General features: G+C 44.5%; 1 non-coding gene across 1 annotated transcript; it reads right to left on the minus strand.

Moving 5' to 3' along the window:
• Window positions 1-17,726: 17,726 nt before the first annotated feature.
• TRNAR-UCG (transfer RNA arginine (anticodon UCG)) lies at window positions 17,727-17,799 on the minus strand. The gene has a single exon. It is a non-coding gene; the product is annotated as a tRNA-Arg (tRNA).
• Window positions 17,800-18,739: the final 940 nt, after the last annotated feature.

The following is an 18,739-nucleotide window of genomic DNA, read 5'->3' on the forward strand; positions in this document are numbered from 1 at the left end:
AAAAATAAAAAAAATTTTAAAAAAATAAAAAAATAAAATAAAATAAAATGCATTCATTATCCTCCTTTCAAGGCACAGAAGAAAACACAAAATACCTGAAAAATATTTTCCAAAAATAAGATTGCAATTGTTTTAAATTGTTAAAATCTCAGGTTTTCTAAATTTTACATTTCCACGTACGTAGAATACAACTTAGCCCAATGACAACAGATTTGCAAAGCTGATAGATAAGTTGCCATATTAGCAAAGGCACACAGCACACCTGTCCCTCTGCTCCATCCCCTTCTTACAGCTAGAAGGATCACATCCTCTGAGTCCCACAGTCCCCTGGGATTTTGCAGATGCAGCTCAAGGTAATGTGGCCGCTCCTGAGAGAGGTGGGCGACCCCATGGGACTGAAGCTTTTTCTGAACTTCACTTGTATAGAGCAGCTTCCTGATTCTTTTTTAAGCAATGTGGGAAATGATGCCGCTTGGAAAGCCAGGCACCAGAAGTAGGGAAATCTACCCAGAGTGAAGCCACAGGTTTGGCTGGTTTTATATTTGCTCTCAGCTTGGCTTTCTCTAAGAAATGCTGAGACTTTTTAAAAGAATTTTGAAAGGAAAAGTTTAAGGTTAAAAAAAAAAAAAAGCCAACCTATGAATGATTTTCCAGCCTCTGGAAAGAGTAAGCAGAAATCAGAACCTAAGAAAAACCCAAGATCCTTCACAGAACACAGACAGGCAATCACCCTACGTGTGCATCCTCGGCCTACAACAAGCCTCTCTGTTGACTCTTTGGGCAGGTCCACCAACAGCTTGGTGTTTCACAGACAATCAAGGAAAAAAACCTGTATTAAAAAGAAATTTCCTGAATAGCAAGTTTATATGAATTATCCCTATGTATATTTACTTACAATCTAAAAATATCCTTTGGGAAATTTTAGAAATCAAGTGTTTATTTAATTGTCTGAAACTGGAATAAAAGAAGGGGTGAGCTGGAGGACTCCTATGGATGTGTGGTCCAGCCACTCTCAGCTTCAGTATTTCCATGATGGGGAGGGCCAGTGCTTGTGTGCATGCTAAGTCACTTCAGTTGTGTCCGACTCTTTGCCAGGCTATGGACTGTAGCCCACCAGGCTCCTCCGCCTGTGGGATTCTCCAGGCAAGAATACTGAAGTGGGTTGCCATGCCCTCCTCCAGGGGATCTTCCCCACCCAGGGATCGAATCCACATCTCTACGTCTCCTGCACTGGCAGGTGAGTTCTTTACCACCAGCTCCACCTGGCAAACCTGGGGAAGGGCAGAGTGGAGACTAACTTCCTGGAAGCCATTTCTTCAGGAACCTGGGGTGCTAGGGTGGAAGGACAAAAAGGATTGGGGTGATCTTAGAGTGAGATCCTATCACCTAACTCCGCAAGTTGGGAGGGAAAGGGCAGCCCCTTGGTGCCAAGAAAGTGGTTAGAACAGCTGGAGATGTCGTAGGTCTCTGTGGCTTTGGTCTGCTAGCACCTTCTCTCCTGGAGGGGGGCGGGGGAGGCATGCAGGGATGTCTCTCACACTCCACATGATCGTAGAGGGGCTAATTGTAGGCTCTCTGTGTCTTAGCTTGAGGTTCCCAGAAGCAGATCCTGATACAAGGTTTCAGGGGCAAGTAGTTTGTTCAGGGAGCTTCCCGGGTGGCACCGCTGGTGGTGAAGAACTCGCCTGCCAATGCAGAAGATACAACAGACTTGGACCCCTGGGTGGGGAAGATCCCCTGGAGGAGTGCATGGCAACCCACTCCAGCATTATTGTCTGGAGAATCCCGAGGACAGAGGAGCCTGGTGGGCTACAGTTTAGGGGGTCACAAAGAGGCGGACAGGACTGAAGTGACTTAGCAACACAGTTTGTTCATGAGGCAAGGCCAGCCAAAACTGGTAAGAGAGTGAGGACCTGAGACAAGAGAGGCAAGGAATTCAGCCAAGGTTGTGTCTTTAAGCTAGTGAGCTCTGTGGGCATGGAGCTGACACCACCTGGGGAACCCACGGTTGGCACACATGCAGGGCAAGAGGACGGAGGTCTTGCTCCACCAACTGCCTGGTTGTGGGCAGACGGCAGGCACTTCTGGCCTACCTTGCTTGAATGCCAAAGCCCTCAGGCAAAGAGAAGCAGGGCCTGACACTTAGATGTGTAGCAGGTGAGCACTGGAAGGGACAGGGCCAAGGGGATAGGGTGGGGATAACTGACAGCATCTGCTATACCCTCCCTCTTCACCTGCTAGAAGCCAGTTCCAGCAGAGCTCACATGGCTAGTCTGGCTCGGGTGCATGACCAGTGAAGGGCCAATGCAAATCCTTCCCTTTTTTCTGTTCATGGAAAGATACATGCTCTCTTTCCACTGTGGTTGCTGAGTGAGGCCAGGGCAGCCTAGAGTTGCCATTGAGGCCCCTAGGAAACCTTATTTGCAGGAGGAAAGAATGAGGCCAATAGACAGGAGAAAAAGATGGAAAATAACTGAGAGAAGAGTCACAATATTTTCATCTGAACCCTTGGATCCAGCTTGACCTGAAGCCAGCTTCATTTCTGGACATCTTAAATATGAACTGATACATTCCTTTTGTTTTCTTGCTTTAGCCAGTTTTCATTTGTAAGCAAAAGTGTTTAGCCTAATATAAGAATGGCTTACTATGCCATCTCCTTCCTGTTTAATACATATACACACAAGGGGGTTGGATTTATCCCTGAAACATATACCTGCTAGAAAGCTGAGCTTGTTGCCTCTGATGCCATCTGAGAGTAATGAAGCAGTGTAGCCCAAATTGAAAGTGGTGGGGGTTGCCTCTGTGACAAAGAGTGTCCCAAGCAAGGAAAAGCATGCCCTGGAAAGGAACCCAGAAAATACAAACTTTCATTCCATCCCTTTTTACAGAGTACATGCTTGAGAGCCGCCGAAGCAGAAAAAAATAATTCCAGTTCCCTAGTTGTGGAGAGGACAGAGCCTACGCAGCCAGTTGGAGGGAACTCAGGCGAAGCAGATGGGGGTGTCGAGTCAGGCAGAGAGCAGGGCAGGGCTGAGGACACGAATGTGCTTACTGCACGGAAGCACGTTTGCAGACAGTAGAGATCGGGGCAGAGAGAAACAGCCGCAGGATAGGACAGCTGAGAAGCCACCCAGGGCGCAGCCCCAGGGCCTGGCCAGGCACTCAAGGGGCATAGTATGGAGCAGGTGCTGGTTCCCCAGGAGCTAGCACTGTGCTCCTTGGTGGAGGACACCAGAGTGCAAACAGTGGCAGGGAACAGCGAGGGTATGACCAGCCTTGGCATGACCCTAGACAGGCTGCCAGGAGAGGTGAGCACACTAGGGGTCAGGGAGCACCAGTGTGATGGAGCCAGTCCTTCGCAGCTCCCAAGAGTCAAGTGCAAAATGTTCAGGAATTCTGTGAGACAATCATTAAACATGGCAATTATTAAAGTTCAATCATTCGTTAATTAAAGAGCTTACTAAAAGCAATAAATACTCAAAACTTGTCAGTTCCTAATTATTTTACTGCATTTTATTATTAGCTATGCTCTTGAGGTTATTGAAATGTTTGTGCCTACACAGGGGGATAACTGTCTAACAGTATTCCTCTGCTCACCTCTTCTTAACCCTGTGTTTGGTGGCATCACATTGGGAGCTGAAAATCTGCTGGGATAAGAATGGAAATTGCAAATGCTACAAATCAAGGCTTAACTTATTGTTTTATCCATGTTCAGACTTAAGAATGTGATGAAAAATGCTAATGAAGCATGCTAATGAGGCAAACTAAAGTTAAATATATGTCATGTGCGGAGCCATCGCGTTGTAAATAGCATCAAACAGTGAGGGAATATTCTTCCAGCATTGGAAACCTGCAACCTGATTCAGCAAAGAAGTCACTCACATGCATCGACCAGACATGTTGGTTTGCTTTTATCATACTCGACAGAAACAAAGATATCAGTTAGCATTCGTGTTAAGGACTATTCTTGTCTGTTCATTACAAGCATTAAACAAATTGGTGATAACTGTAGGTTGACTACAGATACAAAATTTCAGCAAAAAACAAAAGAGCCCTCTGTGAAAATAAATTGACTCTATGAATTTAGGAAGCTAGAATATTGCATTTTATTATTATTATTAAATCTTCTGCCATATATCCTTTACATCAGTAAAATTTAAAATAAATTTATGTGTGTATGCAGGCTTCCTGGGTAGCTCAGCTGGTAAAGAATCTGCCTGCAATGCAGGAGACCCTGGGTCAAGATGTTCCCCTGCAGAAGGGATCAGCTACCCACTCCAGTATTCTTGAGCTTCCCTGGTGGCTCAGATGGTAAAGAATCTGCCTGCAATATGGGAGACCTGGATTCAATCCCTGGGTCAGGAAGATCCCCTGGAAGAGGGCATGGCAACCCACTCCAGTATTCTTGCCTGGAGAATCCAGGGACACAAAGAGTCAGACATGACTGTGCAACTCAGCACAGCACAGCACAGCACACGTGTATATGAACACACATACATTCTTTCTGGAGAGCCAGTTGTTAACCCTTTACAACAGACCACTGGGTTCGGGACATCTTCCCCTTCTCTATCTGGCTTGCTGGAAAGGCCAGGAGAGGAAAGGAGTTTGCTTGAAAAGGGAGCTCCACTTCTGCCCGGCGTGAAGTGAGCATTCTTGTAGAATAAGAACATTCAGAGCATTTACAACACAGACATGAAGACCACAATAGGTTAAAGACCCCAGCAGACGCAGGACTAACTGCAGCGAAGGTGTGCCCGCCTCCCCACCCCCACACACGCCTTGCGTTTGCTCGTCCCCCACCCGCTACATTCTTCCTTTGTGCTTTTAATTCAAGTCACATGTGTAACTCGAGAATTTATAAATTACAAAAGGTCTTTCAAACCAAGTTAATATGTAAATATAAAATATAATGTTAAATTCCCATCATTAATATTGAAGAGTAAGTCAATATTTGATCAAAATCACCTCCAGGGAATATGCCTTTCTGCCTGGTTTTATGCCTTTCTGCCTTGCAGACTTATTCAATTATTATTTAATTACCTGGTTAAATGTCATGGCTTACAAAGCAGGGATTATATTAATAATAACATGAGGTTTGTTTTAAACCAGCCCATACATTAGATAGAGCTGATTTTGTTTGACCGTCTCACAGAGCACAGGATTTATGTTATTCTTCTGCACCTGGTTTTGAATGAATTGATGCTATTTAAGCTTTCCCTCCTCCCTTTCCCCTTTAAAAAATCATCCTCTTGTATTTGTCATATTTTTCCAGTCTTTCAGCTATTCTCCACCCCGCTTCTCCACCCTCCCCCCACCACTGCACCCTGGGAGTCTTATTTCCACTTAAATCAAATACCTTAACAAAGGATTGTGCCTGAAACACAGTAACAAAACCAAGACGCTGGGTCATGGAGGACTATCTCTTCTCAAAAGAAGGTGGGGCCCCACGCAGAGCAGTTTCTGAGCCAACACCTTCCGACTGAATGGTTTGCTGCTTAATTCATTGCTATAAAGTTGCTATAGCAACCGTTCTATCAGAAGGATTTGTTGGCACCTAGATGGACTTTATTTCTTCGACATTGGGAGAGGGGAGGGACGATAAAGTCTAATGAGAGGACTGAGTGACAGACGATCACTCCCCTTTCGACTTCACCACTCTGGACCACATTTGGGGTATTTTGTGCATGGCCTTTTGTCAATCCGAAGTGGAGTAGAGATGGGGGGAGCGAGGACAGACCCAGGAGGGCCGAGGGGAAGGCTGGAGGAACAGCTGAATGAGGTGGGCCACGCACGCCTTTTGTCCTGCACCATCTGCGTGCTGTGGTTTTGGGATGGAGCCAAAAGAACATTACCTGTATTGTGCCTCTCAGAGCTCCCCCACACACACCCTGTCCTGCCCCAGACACAGGGGCCTCACGGGCAGTGACAGGGCCATCACAGCCTGGCAAATCAACTGCTTGAACATTTGGCTTTATGAATATTGAGCAAAATTCTTCAAATAAATTATGAAAATGACTAAGAGAACAGACATCTGAATCCCATTGCAAGCCTAGGGCCACTGATTTGTAATGCTAAACACGGTAATAGTGGGATAAATGAGGGATACGTTTCAAAATAGCTGGTGACCTTGGAAAACTGGCTGTACTGTGAGGAGTCCTAATTACAACTGCTCATAAAGAACCCCAGGGCCAGGGATGCCAGGCCACAGAGCTGAATGGAACATACGAGAAACATGTATCCAAGCGGTGCCTCTTCACATACTGAACATAAAAGAATGCAGCCTTGAAAAACTATAATTTCCAAAGTATCATAGAGCCTTTCAGGAAGTCAGTTGGCAATAGATATCAAAATCCTTAAAATTTCCAATAAGTTTTGACTCAGCAGTTCCACCTATGCAGCTTTGTCTTAGGGTAATAATCACAGATACATAATGTACAAAGTCTTAACAATGGAAAAGTCAGTTGCAATGTATATAGCTACATACCTTTCTGAATGTGCAACCACAGGGAACTGGTTAAATTATGGTATATACATGTAGCAGAGAACCTTGTTGCCGTTAAAAATGATTCTGAAACAGCATTTTTTTAAGAAGATTTATTTACTTATTTTTTGACTGCGGCACATCTTTGTTGCTGCGCTCAAGCTTTCTTTGGTTTTGGCGACCTGGGGCTACTCTTTCTTGCGGGGAATGGTCTTCTCGTTGTGGCGGCTTCTCCTGTGGTGGAGCACAGGTTCTAGGTGGGTGGACTGCAGGAACTGCAGCACGTGGGCACAGCAGTTGTAGCCTGAAGGCTCTAGAGCGCAGGATCAGTAGCTACGGCATGTGGGCTTAGTTGTTCCAAGGCACGTGGGATCTTCCCGGACCAAGGATGGGACCAGTGTCTCTTGGATTGCAAGGCAGATTCTTAACCACTGGATCAGGGAAGCCCCAAAGCAGAATTTTTGACAATAAGCTACTGAGGAAACAAAAAATGGAAACAGTGCTGATAATACGCTACTGAAGGAAAAATGGGTTACAATGGAATACGTATGGCAAATTCCACTTTTAAGATCATATAATGCATAAAAAACAGTTGAGGTATAATAAAATGTTGATGGCTGTTAATTCCATGGAGTAGAATTATGGGTGATTTTACTATTTTCTTTTTTCAGTTCAGTTCAGTTGCTTAGTCGTGTCCGACTCTTTGCGACCCCATGAATTGCAGCACTCCAGGCCTCCCTGTCCATCACCAACTCCCAGAGTTCACTCAGACTCACGTCCATTGAGTCAGTGATGCCATCCAGCCATCTCATCCTCTGTCGTCCCCTTCTTCTCCTGCCCCCAATCCCTCCCAGCATCAGGGTCTTTTCCAATGAGTCAACTCTTCGCATGAGGTGGCCAAAGTATTGGAGTTTCAGCTTCAGGATCAGTCCTTCCAATGAACACCCAGGACTGATCTCCTTTAGGATGGACTGGTTGGATCTCCTTGCAGTCCAAGGGACTCTCGAGAGTCTTCTCCAACAATACAGTTCAAAAGCATCAATTCTTCGGCGCTCAGCCTTCTTCACAGTCCAACTCTCACATCCATTATATTTTCTGGCTTTTCAACAATGAGTATGTTTTCTTGCTGTTCTAAAACAAAGAAAATATATCTTGTTACATTTCTGTCCATTAATTATTTCTGTAATTTTTATCTGTGTGATTTTAAGAGAGGGAAATTCTGGCCAGACACTCCAGCTTCATGTGTCCTGATACGCTCACATCCACTATGGGAATCAATGGGACATGGATGTCCAACTTCTCTTTAAAGCCAGGAGATGTAGTAGCAGACCTCTCCACCAGTAAGACTTGGTTCTGAGATCCTAGTTCAGGAACTCCCATGTTTTCTGCGAGAAACAAATTGCTAGATACAGGCCCGAAAGGCAGGGGCAGGAAGAAATGGAAAGGTTTCTACAATCAGAGCAGAAAGCATTATAAATGTTGTATGATTATAAAATAAGAAGATTGATTTTATAGCTGAGTCATAGAAAAGAGCCTCTTAATTAAATAGACAAATCTAATACAATATGGGCTTCCCTGGTGGCTCAGGTGGTAAAGAACCTGCCTGCAATGCAGGAGACCCAGGTTTGATCCCTGGGTCAGGAAGATCCTCTGGAAAGAGAATGGCAACCTACTCCAGTATTCTTTCCTGGAAAATCCCATGGATCAAGGAGCCTGGTGGGCTACATACAGTCAATGTGGTTGCAAGGAGTCAGACAGGACTGAGAGGCTAACATTTTCACTTCAGTTCATAATACAATATGATACCCTGCAGGGCCTGACCTGGGCAGGAGGACCTCCTGAGAACGCCTGAGAACGCCTCCCTTCCCCTCTATCTGGGCATCACCAGGAGTCAGTAATGTTATAAACAATATCCATCCTCTTCCTGCATCTTTCTCCCACCCCATTATTGGCAATCAATCAGTCAATCAAACAACTGGAGTTTGCACTAGAGCTGGAACCCTTTGGCCATTCCTGGCCACACTGCATCTTCTTGAGTCTGATTACAAAGGACCATATTTTTAACTTGCCAGGCTTGTTGTCCATTGTGACAAATACACTGCATAGAATCTAGGACACTTTTACAAATCAGATGTTCCAGCACTTGCAAAAGGCAGTGCATTCATTATATTTATTATTCTTGGAATAAAAAATTATATAATAGGTTTATCCTAACTTCCTATTATCCCTGAATAGGGAATATAGTATGTATCCAGTATCTTCAGTGGTTACTCTCATTCGTCACATGTGCTTATATTAACCTTGGCAGCACGTGCATAAGCTTATTACATTAATAGAGTTAAACATGAACGTGATTTCAGAAAAAATAATCTATCCTTGGAAGGAGAGCATCATCACCTTCATGTAAACAAGTTCCTCTGCAAACAATGCCCTTTACTTTGGCAACGTGTCTTTCCTGCCATCTGCCTTGCAAAGCACTTGCCAGAGTTATAATAATAACTGAGTTACAGAGGGAATTAAGTGTAATGGAGGGGAAGGAAACTGATTGCTTAATTTTTATTAACAGAAAGGGAGAAAACTGTGGCGCCCTGCTGTGAACCGAAATGAAACAGAGAGAAAGATACAGAGAGAGGACTCCAGGTGGCAGGAAGGTTCCTGAACAAATATTAGCAACCCTATTGGGAGACTGAGAAGAGGCCAGTATGCTGGTGGAGCAGAGAAAGTGGTAGGAAAGAGAGGGGCACAGCCCAGGGCTGAAGTGATATGACTCAACACATCAAAAAAGGAAACGGACGCTGGGAGACCACAGCTTCTTCTGGAAAGAATTATTTAATTCTCACTGCATTCTGCTTGTCCACAAGGCAAGGTTACATGTCTTCACCAGCGTGAAGTTGGAGCCTAGGATGTGTGCCGGTGTGTGTGTAGAATAAGTGACTTCTAATTCCTGCCCTGCCATCATCAAAGAGTCTACAAATTATGATAGAGAGGGTGTGGAGAAAAGGGAGCCCTCCTACACTGTTGGTGGGAATGTAAATTGGTGCAACCACTCTGGAGAACAGTCTGGAGATTCCTTAAAAAACTGAAAATAGAGTCACTGCATGACCCAGCAATCTCACTCCTGAGCATGTATGTGGAGAAGAAAAAAACTCTGATTTGAAGATATATGTGTCCCAATGTTCATAGTAGCACAATTTACAATAGCCAAGATATGGAAGCAATCTTATTGTCCATCAACAGATGAATGGATAAAGAAGATATGGCACATACGTATATACGATGGAATAATACTCAGTCTTACAAGAGAATGAAATATTGCCATTTGCAGCAACATGGATGAACCTAGAAATTATCATACTAGGTGAAGTAAACCAAAGACAAATATTATATGAAATCACTTATATGTGGAATCTAAAAAATAGTACAAATGAATTTAGTTACAAAATATTTTCACAGATGTGGAAAAGAAACTTATGGTTGCCAATGCGGAAAGAGGGGGGCGGGCAAATTAGTAGCACGAGATTAACAGATAATACATACCACTATGTACGAAGCATATAAACAACAAGGATTTACTATACAGCACAGGGAACTATATTCAGTATCTTAAAATAAGCTGTAACGGAAAAGAATCTGAAGCTGTATACTTGAAACTAATACAGTATTGTATGTCAAAAATTTTTTTAAAAGAAAACACACACCAGAAACATTTTTTGCCCTGAAAGCGTGTAACAATTTGGACAATTCATGGGGGTCATTCAGACCTCACTAGGACCCTCCTGCATCCTCTGAGCAATTAGGTTGTGGACGGTGGATTAGCCCGAGGCTGCCTGAGCTGAGTTGTATCCCCTGCTCATCCAACAAGGAGACCCCCTCCACCTTCCTGCGAAGCCAGTTTTCCTCCTCTTTCAGGGGCAGCTGCTAGGCCTCTAACCTGCTGTGATGCCCTGGAACTAACCCTCCTCTGGGTATCGGTTTCACTTGTTTGGGCTGAGGGACGCAGGCTGGCTGTTGGAGAAGACAAGCTCAGATGATAATACAGTATGATAGTATCATGGTAGGTAATGCATTCGTGCACTTTATGTGGTACATGCTGTCAACTGCACACAGGATTTGGTTTCTCCTGCGAGAGATGCTCAGGCAGGGAGTGGTCAAGAGACCCAAGATACTGCATCCAGCCCCACAGGGTACTCACCTCCTGAGCTCCCTCCTGGCCAGCATGGGATTCTGGGTAGCAAATTCATGGGCTTTTCTAAACTGAGAACTCTAGTAAATGGATTCTCACCACCATTGTGTACAGACATGTTTGCTAAAGGAAAAGCCACAAATCACAGTTTTTCCTCCCTTAGAGAAAACAGGAAAGAAGACACACAGCCACACTCTATACTGAGAGGAGTAATTTTCATATGTATAAATTATAATTTGGGGAGAATCTATTATAACTGATAAAGTAAAACCCAGAATGCAGCAGGCGGGTAATATTATCAGCCATAATATGGGAGCTATTGTTAAGTTTCTGAGTTCGACTCTTTCATGACTCCAGGGACTAGGGCCTGCCAGTCCTGCCAAGCTCCTCTGTCCACGGGATTTCCCAGTCAAGAATCCTGGAGTAGGTTTCCCTCTCCAGAGGTTCTTCTCCACCCAGGGATTGAACAGGCAGATTCTTTACCACTGAGCCACCTGGGAAATCCACTGTAACTCTTTCTACAGAGAATATCGTAACATTTTCCTTATAGCAAGTTCAGTTCAGTTCAGTCACTCAGTCCAGTCTGACTCTTAGCAACCCCATGAACTGCAGCACACCAGGCTTCCCTGTCCTTCACCAACTCCTGGAGCTTGTTCAAACTCAAGTCCAGTGATCCATTCAACCATCTCATTCTCTGTCATCCCTTTCTCTTCCTGCCTTCAATCTTTCCCAGCAGCAGGGTCTTTTCCAATGAGTCAGTTCTTTGCATCAGGTGGCCAAAGTTTTGGAGCTTCAGCTTTAGCATCTGTCCTTCAAATGAATATTTAGGACTGATTTCCTTTAGGATTGACTAGTTTGATCTCCTTGGAGTCCAAGGGACTTCAAGAGTCTTCACCAACACCACAGTTCAAAAGCAACAATTCTTTGGCACTCAGCTTTCTTTATTGTCCAACTCTCACAACCATACATGACCACTGGAAAAACCATAGCTTTGACAAGATGGACCTTTGTCAGCAAAGTAATGTCTCTGCTTTTTAATATGCTGAATAGGTTGGTCCCTTATAGCAAAAACCTCAGTAATTCAGAAGAACCTAGGGGTAGGCTATTTTCAGAGTGAAAAATGAAACTATGGAATGTTTTAAAACAAACATAATTTTTGTATTATTATCTGTATTTTAATATAACAAAAACAAAGTTTCACAATATTCACTACATAAAATGTGTATACAGAAAACAAAATTGAAATGAACAATCAAAAAAATCAACCATTATTACTTGCTCTTTTCAAATACACCCCAAACTTATACTTTTTCTATGTGAAGTCTTAGCGTGCAGTCTGTTCATCTGAAAGGTCAACAGAGAAGTATAAACACATGAAGGTCTACTTACCCTGAATTCAGCGCTTTCAGGCCTTCTTCTCTGCCTGTCCTCACTAATACATGCAACATTCCACAATACCCGATTTCATTATAGTTTGCATCATTCTTCTAGCCTTGAATCTGGAGCCATGTCTTGGTTAAATCAATTGGAAGTGTACTGCACTCCGCTGTGATGGAAGAAGTTAAAGAAATTTGACACATCCATATGACAGACAAAAATGCTGCTTTTCAAGTCTCTTTATAATTTTTGAAGATATTCACAATATGACAGTAAGTAATAAAGAGGATTTAAATTGCTATTATAGAGTATGACCCTGTATAATAGACTACATGAGAGACAGAAGTGAAAATCATGATGGCTTTAAGAGTCTATCAAAATGCGAACAGAGGCCAACTGGGTGGGCTGACGGGTGTTTTTTGTTTTCCCTTTATATATTTCTCATTGTCTAATTTTGCCAAAATGATCATGTGTTAACAAGCATCAGAAAACAAAATTTTAATGCCATTAGGTCAAAGAAATTTTACACCTATTACCAACTTTGTGAAATTGTGTGGAAACCAGGGAAGAAAGGAAAAGCTTATTTATAAAACTGCAATAATTTAAACTCTGTATTTTTGCAGTGATGGCACCAATTTACGTTCCCACCAACAGTGTACCAGGGTTCCCTTTTCTCCACGCCCACAGCGACTGCAGAAGATAGTATGGAGGTTTCTCAAAAAACTACAAAAACTAGTGATTACTAGTTTTTCACTCCTTATCGGGGAGGGGAAGGGGAGGGGTGTGATACAGACTACAAGTGTGAGACAGACTACAAGGATGTATTGTGCAACACATGGACTATAGCCAATATTTTGTAATAACTATAAATGGAGTATAACCTTCAGACATTTTATACAAATTTTTTAAACAAGAAAATTTTAAAATCTTATAAAATAAAAGATGCATTTCTGTTTCCAGTAGTTGCATACATGATTCAGAGACTTATCCAGCATCTCTGAGCCTCAGTTTACAGTACCTGTCCCCACACTGGTATCATCAGATTCTCTGACTCCTGGTGGTTTCATTCACTTTTCCAAACATGGCCAGGTATATAACTTGGTATCTTCCAAAGACTAACGACCTTTAGAACATCCTTTGTTTATGTCGCTCTTACTTAGGAGCTATGCCCATAACTTTAAATATGTAGTTTAAAATGCTGGCCATTCCAGGTCACCTGCAGCTAAGCTTTCCCTGAAATATTTACTGCAGAGAACAGCACCGAATTTGTGGTCACAGAGTTCTACCTCAAAATGTAATCTACAGGTCTCAAGATCCCCATCCTCTAACTGTGTCATGACACTTGATTTATCTGGACCATTAATTATAAGGTTTCTCACTGTCTCAAAGACTTTTGGTTGTAACATGGCCTTCCCTGTGGGACTGAGACCAGCAGGATTCTTGACCACCAGAAGCAGTCGGGCTCCTTTCTGGTAACATCTCAGGGCGTGAGTTGACCCCATATTCCTTCCCACCTAAGCTTGTTAAAGCAGTTCTTCTCTGAAATAAACTTGGTGCTATAGGCATCCCAGTCTTCATTGACTTCATCTGCCAACCCCAAGCATCTGGGGAGCCAAACTGATGACGGGGTGATAATTCTGGAATCCTAATTACTCAGCACCTATTGTGATGCTTTACCAAATACTTTTTCAAAATTGAGGCTTATAACCACTCGTAATAGCCCCCAAATTGCAACTCGTTGTGCATCAATTGAAGAATGGAGGGATAAACTGCTGTACTCACACAATGGAATACTTGCTAGCAATGAGGATGAATGACCTCCAACTTCATTCAGTGCTGTGGGCAAATCTCACAAACATGACGCCGAGCAGGAGAAACCAAACACAGAGAAGCATATATGTGTTAGTCTGTTTGTATAGACTTGCCGTGTCCTTACAAAGTGCAGAAACAACCAAAACTGACCCATGGTGGATGAAGTCAAGATAGGTGTCACCTTTGTGGATGGGGAGCAGACAGGGCTTTCTGGGATGTTAGTGATGTTCTGTTTTGCGGGTTGGGTGCTGTTTAATACAAGAGTGTTCAGTTTGTTAACACACAAAGTCATCAAGCTGCATATTTAGGATGTGGGCACTTTTGCTGTGCTGTGTGTGCTTAGTCACTCAGTCATGTCCGACTCTTTGCAACTCCATGGACTGTAGCCCTCCAGGCTCCTCTGTCCACGGGATTCTCCAGGCAAGAATACTGGAGTGGGTTGCCATGCCCTCCTCCAGGGGATCTTCCCAATCCAAGGATTGAACCCAGGTCTCACGCATTGCAGGCAGATTCTTTACTGTCTGAGCCACCAGGGAAGCCCAGAGCACTGTTGCATATATTTATATTTTAGGGCTTCCCAGGTGACTCCCGCCAATGCAGGAGACTCAGGAGACATGGGTTCAATCCCTGGGTCGCAAACATCCCCTACAGGAGGAAGTGGCAACCCACTCCAGTATTCTTGCCTGGGAAATTCCCATGAACAGAGGAGTCTGGTGGGCTATATATAGTCCCTGGCGTCACACAGTCAGACATGACTGAGCAAGTGAGCACATGTGCATGAGTGTTTGGCCATCATATGCATAATACTTTAATAAAAAGCTACTTGGGGGGATTCCTGGTGGTCCAGTGGTTAGGATTCTACTCTGTCACTGCTCAGGGCCCTCGTCGGGGAATTAAGATCTCACCAGCTGTATGGTGTACCCTCCTCCTTTGCCAAAAGACTAGTCAAAATGACAAACCACTAGAGTAAAAGAACCAATTTTTTAAAAATGATTTGCATTATAAAAAAAAAAAACTACTTGGAAAAAATATCAAGACCTATGGAAAAATCTGAAATTGAGAAAACAGAGACTGGACCAGAGGAGGTACAACAGATGCCAGTGAATTTTTTCAGAGAAGTTGGTGCACTTGTCCCCAACTCTGCAGGGATATTCTGAAGTTTGCTGGGGGGGCATAGTGAGTAATGGGGGAGCCCTTTTGCACAGAAGAGCAGCAGCTTCATTTTCAGGCTCCTTTTCTTCTCCAGCACGGAGGCAGGGTTTACCACCCCTCAAGGGATCTCAAAGAGGAGCTTGAGGATGCTTCCAGAGGTGAGCACCCGCACAAATGAACAGACCCCCACAGGCCTTGCATTAGGATAGTCACTGTCCACAGAGTAAGACTGTGGTCTCTCCGGGGCTGCAAGCTGGTGACCCTTGCAGAACCTTCCCTCCTGGTTTTGAGCCAGCTTTGCCACTTACAAGCTTTGTGGTCTCAAGAAAGGCATCTCTCCTGTTTTCTAGTTTTCTCTTCTCTAACATGGTGGTAGAAATAGGAGTGCTGAACGCATAAGGTACTCAACACACAAGAAGCTCAAAAGGTAGTTTCCTCCTCCTAGTACCATCCTCACTCACTTTTTCCTTCAGAAACAGATTTTTCCAGTCTGAATAGCCAAGTAACTTGGCCTCAGAGGAGAGCTGGCTGTTGGGAGGCCAGGGAAATTGGAGTCCACCCCACTTCACGGGGGACCATGAGGGATAAAGACTGAGTCTTAAATCTCTGCAGAATTACCCAGAGACTGCTCCTTCAGAAACCCAGAGTTCAGGAAAGCAGCGTTTACGATAATGACCCCAGACTCACAAATCACGTTCCAGAGCTTCTGCCTTCTGGAGATGTTCGTGAGAAACAGCAATAGGTTTCCACTAGTGGCTCCCAGAGATAACCCTGGGCATTGCGGGGTGCTGTGCAGGCGTGGGTAGAGCCGAGCCGCCAACTCCAGAGAAGAGTTGGGTGATTCAATTAGGTGCTCCTTAAACCATCTGTCGGAGAAGGCAATGACACCCCACTCCAGTACTCTTGCTTGGAAAACCCCATGGACAGAGGAGCCTGGTAGGCTGCAGTCCATGGGGTAGTTAAGAGTTGGACACGACTGAGCAACTTCACTTTCACTTTTCACTTTCATGCATTGGAGAAGGAAATGGCAACCCACGCCAGTGTTCTTGCCTGGAGAATCCCAAGGACGGGGGAGCCTGGTGGGCTGCCGTCTATGGGGTCGCACAGAGTCAGACACGACTGAAGTGACTTAGCATAGCATAGCATAGCAAACCATCTGTACATTTGCCTGAGAGAGGCGCCTTTGCTGAGAAGAGCCCTTGGAGACAAATACTGGACCAGGCAGCCGTGCCATGAGCTCACTGTCTTTGGCATCCATCAGACACACAGCTCCCAAGGGCAGCAGCTGCCTGGAAGCTTTGCAGGAAGCAGCCCCACCCACCGCATCTGGATAAAGCCAAAAGGGTCAGGGTGAGCCCAGGATGGGATTGCTCAGCCTCAGTGCAGCAGAGACACCCTCTTTGATGGCTTGCTTTGCTCTTCGTTTGGGTCTAAAGATGCCCAGGGCAGTATTCCACTGTTACTTGCTGACGCATAGTGACGCATTTGACCCATAGTCAAATCTTGCATAATACTACTTAATTACAAAGAAAATTCTAAAGTTAAAATTTCCTCTAATTTAATGAGATTTTAGGGCCATCGCAAGAGGCCATTTCCTCTCTCCAAAAGCTTGAACCCTGGAGTGTTTGCATTGAAAGGGAGCATGGAGATCTTTCTGATCTGATCCTGTATGCTCTAGTATAGAGGTGGAAATAAGGGCTGGAAATTTACGATTCTTTGTCCCCAGGTTCCATCCCTGGGTCAGGAAGATCACCTGGAGAAGGGAATGGCAAGCCACTCCAGTATTTTTGTCCGGAGAATCCTATGAACAGAGGAGGCCGGCAGGCTAAATAGTCCATGGGTCGCAAAGAGTTGGATACCACTGAGCGACTAAGCACGCACAGAGCAGGCACAGCAGGGGAGGGACTAAATGCCAAAGCCGATGACCAGTCCAGTTTTTGCTCTCTGATTCCCACGGCTTCTTTCTCGCTTAACAAATAAAATGGCTCCAACGGAAACCTCAGCTCCAGGGAGAAAAAGTCTTCAGTGTAAATGAAACCTCCAGGCGCCGTGGGCGCAGGAGGAACAGAGCCTGGCTCGGCCACTCCCTCTCGGCCTGGCTGGAGCCTATTATTTCTGTGGAAATGGAGAGGCTGGAGCCCCTCTCCGTGCCTCCGCTGGAAAGCCAATATGCCCTTGAACCGTAGAGGAATAACTCGAGGATTAATAAGCTAATGCGGAGGGCGATGAGCGCGGCAGCGTGGTGTGTGGCTTGCTAAGTGAACTAAATCAACATCAGCAGGCGCTGCAAGCGCGGAACGCGAACCCGGATGAGATAATTTCCTTCTTCACCGAGAAGGCCCTCCGACATAATGAAAAGCTATATATCCCTCTTGGAGACAGCACAGTCCACAAAAATGCTACAGTGCTTAGAGAATTTGTAGTGACTCTGTCCACATTCACTAAGAACGTTCCTTCTCCACTCCCACCCCACCCTTCCCCCTTATTCAGAAGAGCGTGTCATATTTATTAAGCACTATTATAGTTCAGGCAGTTCCCTCAGGGATTTACAGGCATTATCTCATCTAATCCATCAGCCCTGTTAGGGCCTTTGTATTTTCATTGCCATTGTACCAGTCATACAACGGAGAGGCAGAAAGGGGGAAGCAACTTCCCAAAGTGGTGGTACCTGAATGTGAACTCAGGTTAAGGCATGACTCTTTTTTTTTAACAAAATGGAACCAACCACGAAGGGACTCGAACCCTCAATCTTCTGATCCGAAGTCAGACGCCTTATCCATTAGGCCACGTGGTTATAACACACTGGGCAGCTGGGAACAGCTAGCTGCCTTGGAGACAGTGGCACAGTTGACTCCAGCTGCAGAGGACAGGGTCATACATCCCCAGTCCAACCAGGATTTTCCAGGGGCTGCTGCCTGCTCGGGGCTTCCTTGGTGGCTCAGACAGTAAAGAATCTGCCTGCAATGCAGGAGACCCAGGTTCCATCCTTGGGTTGAGAAGGTTCCCCAGAGAAGGGAATGGCTGCCCACTCCAGCATTCTTGTCCTGTTCCCTCCTAGGATCTGAACAGAAGGACCACTGCATGAAACTCCTCAGAAGGGGAATGGTCACCAGAGGGGAAGGCTGAAACTAGGGGTTTGTAAACAGCCTTTAGGCTTTTATATTTTTTAAAAGCTGAATGGAGATCAAGAGGGGAGATCAACTAAATAAAATAATGACAGAACATGAGGAAGTGGGAAGCTCAGGAGTTTCAAAATTCATATCCTGTTTAAAATCAATGTACTTTAAGCATATTTCATGGTATTAAAGTTATAGGACATAAAACTCAATCACTCTTGTGGACAATTGAATGAAATGAATACAAACACAGCATAGTTCCTGAACAAACATTCCCCACATGGTGTGGTTCCTGTGGAAACAATAAAAATAATCCAATTTAGTTATGCAGGGTTCACCTTCCCCCGCCTGTAATTAGTGCTGCTACAATGGAGGAAGCAGAGAAAGAAAACGAGATAAACTGGCAAGAGAGAATTACATCTAGTCCCCAGCAGGACCAGTTCTCTCTCTTATCTGCAGTTTCCAAATCCCATCTCTTATTATAGATATTTATCCCCCCTACTAAGGCCTCTCACAACTAACCATGTGATTCTTTTTCCATTTTCATTCCATAGCACCAGTCCCTCTATAGCCCACAGAAAGAGATTGGGAAGAGAGTTGTTGGAAATCTAAATTTGG

Source organism: Bos taurus, chromosome 20, assembly GCF_002263795.3.
Source record: "Bos taurus isolate L1 Dominette 01449 registration number 42190680 breed Hereford chromosome 20, ARS-UCD2.0, whole genome shotgun sequence".
Taxonomy (NCBI): Eukaryota; Metazoa; Chordata; class Mammalia; order Artiodactyla; family Bovidae; genus Bos; species Bos taurus.